General features: G+C 47.1%; 1 protein-coding gene across 6 annotated transcripts in view; it reads left to right on the top strand.

The window, feature by feature from the left end:
- Nucleotides 1-4,969: 4,969 nt before the first annotated feature.
- Nucleotides 4,970-8,756, top strand: part of DHX40 (DEAH-box helicase 40) — a 373,950-nt gene continuing 370,163 nt past the window's right edge. For 2 of the 6 annotated variants that reach the window (XM_063954052.1, XM_063954057.1), the window contains exons 1-2: nucleotides 4,970-5,270; nucleotides 7,263-7,447. The gene's annotated coding sequence lies outside the window, so the exon portion shown is untranslated. Of the gene's footprint in view, nucleotides 5,271-5,303; nucleotides 5,326-5,378; nucleotides 5,402-6,589; nucleotides 6,613-7,262; nucleotides 7,448-8,756 lie in introns of those variants that run through there. The other 4 variants (XM_063954055.1, XM_063954054.1, XM_063954053.1 and 1 more) reach the window with 4 other exon arrangements.

Raw genomic sequence — 8,756 nt, 5'->3', positions numbered from 1 at the left:
AAATTGTGAACTAGTGATAGCCTAATATAGCCAAAGTGCCCAGCAATATTAAAAAAGAAGTGCTTTTTGAAGATAAGGATACTCTCCCAAACAGGAGATCCCTTCACACCAGGAATTCATACAACACTGTCTGACTCAAACAGATACTGTTTACTAGTATACCGCTGCCATCTAGTGGCCCAAATATAAACTGCAACAGGATATCTGTATAGAAATATGTTTAAGGGCCAAGGTCATTAAAAATCACTATCAGCTATATCATCATGGAAACATACAAATTTACACCCAAAGGGCCTTGCTCATCTGGTTTATGCCACCCATTTACTGGGGACATCAAATACCTCACAACAAATGACTTACAAAAAATGACTTAGAATGAGTGATTCATTTAGGCCCTTGGGGGCCACACAGTCCAGGCGGAAAATCCATTTAATTTTGACCTCCTTATCTGATTTGGTGGAATTTCGGCACACTTGTTTCCTTCTTGAGGTTACCCCTAAAGGGGCCTTACCTGGGATTGAGATATCATCCAAGTCCAATATATTAAAGTCGCTCTCACTATTAAATGAATTGGGGTTCCTATACTCCATGGCACGGGTGTAGCAAGGGTGGCTCCGGTGGAGCGCGAGTTCTGGGTGCTGGAAAAGTTAGAGGGCGCGCAGCCGCCTTCCCCCTCCCTTCGTCCACTATACCGCGGGCCGCTGTACAGGCAGGTGCAGATAAGGAAAAGCAGAAGGGTGCACACTAACTCGGACTCGGAGACTAGGTAGGGAACAGGGCAGGCCAGTGGCAGCAGCAGGAGACACTGACAAGCCAGCACATGCCGGAGCTCTGCTGCCCTCTTTATATGACTCATCGGGGGTCATTCCGAGTTGATCGCTAGCTGCTTTCGTTCGCAGCGCAGCGATCAGGCAAAAAAATCTGCACTTCTACGCATGCGTATGATGCGCAGTGCGCACGCGCGATGTACTTTCACAAAAGCCGATGCAGTTTTACCCAAGGTCTAGCGACGCTTTTCAGTCGCACTGCTGATCGTTGAGTGATTAACAGGAAGTGGGTGTTTCTGGGTGGTAACTGACCGTTTTCGGGGAGTGTGCTGAAAAACGCAGGCGTGCCAGATAAAAACGCAGGAGTGACTGGGGAAACGGGGGAGTGGCTGGCCGAACGCAGGGCGTGTTTGTGACGTCAAGACAGGAACTAAATAGTCTGAAGTGATCGCAAGGTAGGAGTAGGTCTCGAGCTACTCTGAAACTGCACAATTTTATTTTGTAGCAGCGCTGCGATCCTTTCGTTCGCACTTCTGCTAAGCTAAGATACACTCCCAGAGGGTGGCGGCTTAGCGTTTGCACTGCTGCTAAAAGCAGCGGGTGAGGGGCAGATGTGGTGGATGCTGTGGGTGCCGCGGGTGGGGGAGGTGCAGGTGGGGAGGGGGAGAGGTGGGTATGGGGGTGGGGGAGGCTGGGGTGGAGGGTGTAGGGGTGTAGCGGGGAGAGAGGTGGGTATGGAGGTGGGGGAGGTGTGGGGGGTTTTGCGGGTTGTGGGTGATACGGGTGGGGGAAGGGGCGGGAGTGCCGCGGGTGGGGGAGGGGTGTGTGCCGGGGTGGGGAACGGATGTAGTGGGTCCTGCGGGTGGGTGAGGGGTGCTACAGGTGGGGGCGGGAGTGCCGTGGGTGGGGGAGGGGCGGGGGGTGCAGCGGGTGTGGGCGATACGGGTGGGGTAGGGGGCGTAAAGCGGATGTGGTGGATGCCGTGGGTGGGGGGCGGATGTGGTGGATACTGTGGGTGCCGGGGGTGCTGCAGGTGTGGGTGCTATGGGTGGGGGAGGGAGTGCCATGGGTGGGGGAGGGGCGTGTGCTGCGGGTGGGGAAGGGGCGGGAGTGTCGCGGGTGGGGGAGGTGCGGAGGTTGATGCAGGTGTGGGTGCATACAGTTGGGGAGGGTGGGGGAGGGGCTTGTGCCGTGGGTGGGGGAGGGGGCAGGGGGTGCAGCAGGTGTGGGTGCTATGGGTGGAGGAGGGGGTGGGAGTGCCGTGGGTGGGGGAGGGGCGTGTGCTGCGGGTGGGGCGAGAGTGTTGCAGGTAGGGGATGTGCGGGGGGTGCTGCAGGTCTGGGTGCAATGGGTGGGGGAGGGGCGGGAGTGTCGTGGTTGGGGGAGGGGAGTGTGCCGTAGGTGGGGGGAGGGGAGTGTGCCGCAGGTGGGGGGAGGGGTGGGAGTGCCGCGGGTGGGCTGCAGATGTGGGTGCTATGGGTGGGGGAGGGGCCAGGAGTGCCGTTGGTGGGGGAGGGGTGGGAGTGCCGCAGGTGGGGGAGGGGTTGGGGGTGCTACAGATGTGGGTGCTATGGGTGGGGGAGGGGGCGGGAGTGCCACGGGTGGGGGAGGGGCAGGGGTGCCGCGGGAGGGGGAGGGGTGCTGCAGATGTGGGTGCTATGGGTGGGGGAGGGGACGGGAGTGCCGCAGGTGGGGGAGGGGCGAGGGTGCTGCCGGTGTGGGTGCGGGGCATGTGCCACGGGTGGGAGGGGGGGTGATGCAGGTGTGGGTGCATCGGGTTGGGGAGGGTGGGGGAGGGGCTTGTGCCACAGGTGGGGGAGGGGGCAGGGGGTGCACTCCCACCCCCTCCTCCACCCATAGCACCCACACCCAGCAGCCCATGTGAACCTGATGTGATTTTATCTGTCTTGAAAAAGGCTCAGATGGAGCCGAAACATCGACATCTTTTGCTGACATGCTGTTGACTGTCTCTATGTGAGATACACCTGTGAGTTGTAATAAATTTTTCATCATCAAGGAAGTGGTGAGTGCCTGTACTCTTTTCGGATATGTTTTGGACTTCTTGAGAGCCCTTTACGGAGCACAGCCCATGTTGTGAATTGTAGCAGTGAGTGTGGACTTTCCGTATATATATATATATATATATATATATATATGTACATACATATACTGTACATATATATATATATATATCTACTATATAAGAATGAAAATCTGTTCTTCTGTCCATTTTTGTATACAAATCCACAGTTTACAAGTGAAGAACGTGCAATTTCACATACAAGCGTATTAAAACATGGCGGACGCAACTAAAACAATTTGAAATCCCTAGCACCCCTAGGCGGGCAGACAGCAGCACAGAGTATATCAGGAGACAGCATAACTCCGGAATGGACCCATGTACTAAAAAATTGGTACACATATGCCTTCCAATCTGCCAGCAAACACTGTGGGAGGAAGACACCCCTAGCACCCTTAGGGGTGAGCCAGCAGCACTGAGTATTTCAGCAGGCAGTATAACTCTGGAATGCCTGCAGCAATTTACAACAAACTTGGTACACATATGACTTACACTCTGGAAACAAACACTATGGGGTCAGACACCCCCGAGCACCCCTAGGGGTGGGGCAGCAGCACAGAGTATGTAAGCAGCCAGCAAAACTGTGGAAGGCCTGGAGTAATTTACACCAAACTTGGTACACTTCTGACTTAAAATCTTGGAACAAACTCTGTGGGGGTTAAACACTCCTATCACCCCTAGGGGTGGGACAGCAGCACAGAGTATTTCAGTAGACAGCAAAACTATGGAAGGCCTGGAGCAGTTTACACCAAACTTGGTACACATCTCACTTACAATCTGGGAACAAACTCTGTGGACTCTGTTAGACAACCCTAGCACCCCTAGGGGTGGCACAGAGTATTTCAGGAGACAGCATAAATCCTGAATGGGTAGACCAATTTACAACAAACTGGGTACACATATGACTTGCACTAGGGGGAAAAAAAAGTGGGGGTCAAACACCGCTAGCACCCCTAGGGGTAGGACAGCAGCACAGAGTATGTCAGCAGTCAGCATAACTGTGGAAGGCCTGGAGCAATTTACACCAAACTTGGTACACATTTGACTTACAATCTCGAAAACACCCCTACCATCCCTAGGGGTGGGACAGCGGCACAGAGTATTTAAGAAGATAGCATAACTCCCGAATGGCTAGACCAATTTGCAACAAACTGGTTACACATATGACTTATACTCTGGAAACAAACAATGTGGGGATCAGACACCCGTAGAACCCTGAGGGGTGGGAAAGCAGCACAGAGTACATCACCAGACAGCATTACTGTAGAAGGCCTGCAGCAATTTACACCAAATTTGGTACACATCTGACTTACAATCTGGGGGTTATACAACCCTACCCCCCCCCCCCCCCCCCCCTACCCCCTTCCCCCTAGGGGTGGGACAGCAGCACAGAGAATTTCAGGAGACAGCATAACTCCAGAATGCCTAGACCAATTTACAATAAACTTGCTACACATATGACTTACAAGTTGGGAACAAACACTGTGGGGTAAGACACCCCTAGGGTTGAGGCAGCAGCCCAGAGCTTTTCAGCAGACAGCATAACTCTAGAATGCCTGGAGCAATTTACACCAAACTTGCTACACATATTACTTACACTCTGGGAACAAACACTGTGGGGGTAACACACCACTAGCACACCTAGGGGTGGACCAGCAGCACAGAGTATATCAGGATATGCATGATATGTCAGTGATGACAGGGCTGCATGGGACAGGGGCAGTGACATGATGTGAGGAGGGGAATGGAGATAGCACGAACCCACACACTGAGAGTTATATAGTGGAAGTAGCACGGTCCCCCAGCAGCACATTGGGTTTTCATTTTATTGATGTGTATAACATTTTTCATGCTTCTTTATGCTGTGTTATTTATACTGTGTTTAATATTTAAATTAATTTTTGTTAACAAACATTCTTAAAATCGCGGGCAACGCCGGGTACTCCAGCTAGTATATATATATATATATATATGAAAAAACACACTCACAATTTGATTTGCTTATCATTTGTTTATTTGTCACTGTTGGTAAACCAGATACACATACTTGATATTTAGATTACTGTGGGAGTATATCAGCATAACCCAAAACTCCACCAGGTGGCGCTCTCCACTTGGTCTCCGATACAAGCACCCTGCACAGTGGACGATTACAACTGCCAGGGAGAGCCTCTTGCTTTATTGTGCTACGGGTCCTTGTTTTGGCCAAAAAAGCTTCGGTCACAGGAAGTCCCTGTACATGTTATTAAACCAGAATGAAAGATAGTCAATGTAGAAATATATTGTAAATATATCAATGAAAAAGTAGTGTCACCAATATATTTTACCATTACATTGTATGGAGTTACTGACAGGAGGTTTTATTCATTGCAAGTCGAACTCGTGAGAGGCAAGATGGCGCCTCCCAGTCCTGGTAATTAAAGGTAGGAAAAGTTACTGCTAAATGCGGAATTATAATGCACAGGGACTTGTAGGGAGGTGCGTGTCAGGGTCTCCGGGATATCAGCCTACTGTTTCTAGTACATGTACAGGGTCTGACTTCAATTTACCACGTGTACGCTGTAATAAAATAAGTACAGCAACTTGTTTAATTAATAGATAGCTGTGGCACACCATTTTTAAAACGTAAACAAGCTGTGTTATTGTACTGTGACAGGTTTTGTTTTTTTAGTAGTTCCCAGCTATTTGTGTTTTATTTTCTTTATTCAATATGAATTATATGGTAAGCACTTAAAATAGCGTATCTGCCACTTGTTAACTTTCACCATCTTTTGTTGAAAAGGAAATACCTGTTCCTTTTCATGTAATTGTTTTTTTCTCTCCATGTGTTTATATCATATAGATGATATATCAATATATTTTTGCGTCCTATATTCAGTAACAATAAAGCTCAGGAGTAAACAACCCAGCCCTCCCCAATAAAAAAGAACAGGGAAAAAACAAAACAATTCCTACAAGTGCAGTGCAGATACAGTTTTGTGTGTCTTTTTTTGTGTGCAGACACATGGCTTTATAAAGGTTTTCACTGACTGGAGGGGATTTGATGTGTACTCAGCAGGCTTCTTGTTGTATACAGATTAAATGCGCACATACGCACAAACAACATCTTATTTTGCTGGAGAACATTAAGTACATTAGGTAATGTAGGTGACATGGGCGGCATAGTAGTGTACTTTTATTCTTTTTGGGTAGATGACCTGTTTTATTCTCCCTGTCAAAGGGCCTCATACTATACATTCATCACTTGTGTGTTTTAGAAGTTTTTTCCCCCCCTCAAAATGACAACTGGAAGGTGCATTGAAAGTATAGGATGCCAACCAGAGACGGCACCCTAGTGCACCCTTCCAAAGGTGGTCTCATATGAGGGAGATGTATCAAGCCATGAAGAAGTTGAAGTTGCTCAAAGCAACCAATCAGCTGTAATTTCATAGACTGTGCTAGTGAAAGGAGTTAGAAGCTGATTGATTGATTTGGACAACATCTCCAGTTTATCGCACTCCAAGGTTGATACATCTCCCTCCTAGTGGTCAATCCAATTAGCCGCGATGATCTCGTGGGTGTGAGTCATTGTGGCAGTGGCCGCACTTTATGGCGGGCCAAATTTGCACAAAAGTGTTTGCAACCCCATAGAGTTCTGAGTAATTTTATGCAAATTGAGGCTGATTTAAGCCTACAAAGGGTGTGAGAGCGGGTGCTGTTGCCAGCTTTGAAATGCCGCGGCAACAGCACATCGCACCATTTGCGACTAAATGGATCAACCCCTTAGTAAGAAATGCCTTACCATTGGACTGTGCTACTTTTTTTTTTCTTTCTTTTTTTTTTAACCTCCTCCCAAGAAAAAGTGTGTCCTTCTCGGCCCACATACAAAATTTGTTGTGGGACATGGTTTTATGTAAAGATCATCACTACGGAGCCATAATGGTTACATTGTAAGATAACATTTCAGGGAGGTTCACTTACAGTACATATTATTGTAATAAGCAAATGTTTTTAAATTTAAAAAAATATATGTAAACTCACCCCAGTAAGCCATTGGGGATCAAGGTGCCACCACGCCAGTTCATTCACTGGAGCACATTGGTAGTATAGGGTCCCTATCTGTGTATGTAGATCTGGCAGGACCCAGAATTATTTGTCCTGGTAATGGTTGAAAGCAGCATGGGTAGCCCCACAGTAGCTCCATATTGAAATAGTAATAATTTTCGGGATGCTGCAAACCTTTCCCCATGTGGGGACCAGAGCGCAACAGTTCCAGATGCCTTTTGTGTAGTATCCGAAGGATTCCTCTCTGCATATTTAATGACATCATGAAAACAAATTGTTTTTGTTTTTTTTTGTCTGTTTCTTGCTAGTAGAAAAATGACTGATGTTTTCACCTATTGTTATCATTATGTTTGTCTGTTTTTATCTTGCAGTGATCGTCTGTCCCACAATCAACTTACTCCTTGTAGTCTTTAACATATTCTCCAGTAAATTACACATGCTAGTTGGGTTTGAGACTAGTTTCTCAACACATTGGCATATTATGAAACCATAGAAACGATCCAGTACATGATATAAATCAGCTGTAATTATGGACTGACTAGTGCACCACTGCCTTGTGAGTAAGCTGGGAATATTCTTTACATTTTGGTCCAATCTGCTTATCATGAAACCTTAAATTACCGTTCTACTAACAGTGATTGTGTTTTGGGTTGTGATTTGTTAGTGTTGATTATTGATCATTGATATTGTGTGCTACGATGTCTTAGGGTGTGTACACACGGTGAGATTCTTGCTATGCCTGATTTTCACTTGTGATTTCCCTTGAACTCCCCGGAGCCCAGCACCACCGATTTTGACTAACTTTTCTTGAGATATGGACTTATGTGTGCTTACGATTTTGGCTTAAGTGAGATGTCATTGACATGTGAGATGAACTAGATAATACACTGATCTAGCAAGGATTGACTTGCCTGCACAGTCTATCTTTTCTTGTGATGCGGACCCGCGAATCGGGATCGCAAGGTGACTTTCACCTTGCGATCTGTACAAACTTTTTTTGCGATTTTGACTATATAGTGATAATGCTGATTTATCCTTAGGAATGAAAGCTATACCTTAAACACACCTCAAATACACTTTACCATGGAGCTGCTGCGGCCGCTGTACTTAATACACACTCTACGTACTTTGTACGCTATTAGCGTACAAAGCCCGTGCTGTGTACGGACTTAGCGTACAAACGCCGCGCTGACGGTACAAAGTACACACAGCGCGTACACACCCAATGAACGCACTTTAAACCTTATACAGCAATGTGATGCGTTACTAATACACTTTAAACCTTATACAGCAATGCAATGCAATAGCAATTCACCTTTAAACCTTAGCAGGGAAAGGAAGACACAACACCGGTTTGTAATTTACCGTTGGGTTCCGACACCACAGCGTATTATTGCTGAAAGGGGGTTACAATACAATCAATACAATATATAACAGAGTAAATGGCTACATTCAATGTTACATACGTGAGTGGATTCGCCGCGCTACCCAGTCTGGTCCTCCGTCATCTGATAGATAACGTTGTGAGTCTTGTCTCTGACCAGGCCTGCAGCAGGCTCTCTTTATACAATTCATCCAAAACTTAACACAATGGATACTGTAATCTCTTTGTCCATTGGACACAGGGATGGTCATTTACAGTACAGGAGAGTTCATAGGTCGGTTTGAATAGGTGGGCGATGTCTGTTCCAACTGCTCTTGTGTGTGGTCTCCTCTGGATTCCCGCCGCATACATAATGTACAGTAAATACAGTTTATATCTATATTCTGCTCCTGCACATAACTATCCGCAGGAACATGCAATCTTTCTCAAACCAACATCGGAATGTTACCCTTAAAATACCCTTCAGCTGGATACCAAACAC

This window comes from Pseudophryne corroboree, chromosome 2, assembly GCF_028390025.1.
Source record: "Pseudophryne corroboree isolate aPseCor3 chromosome 2, aPseCor3.hap2, whole genome shotgun sequence".
In the NCBI taxonomy this organism is placed as follows: domain Eukaryota; kingdom Metazoa; phylum Chordata; class Amphibia; order Anura; family Myobatrachidae; genus Pseudophryne; species Pseudophryne corroboree.
The sequence above is the reverse complement of the archived record's forward strand: the minus strand, read 5'-3'. Positions and strand labels throughout refer to the sequence as shown.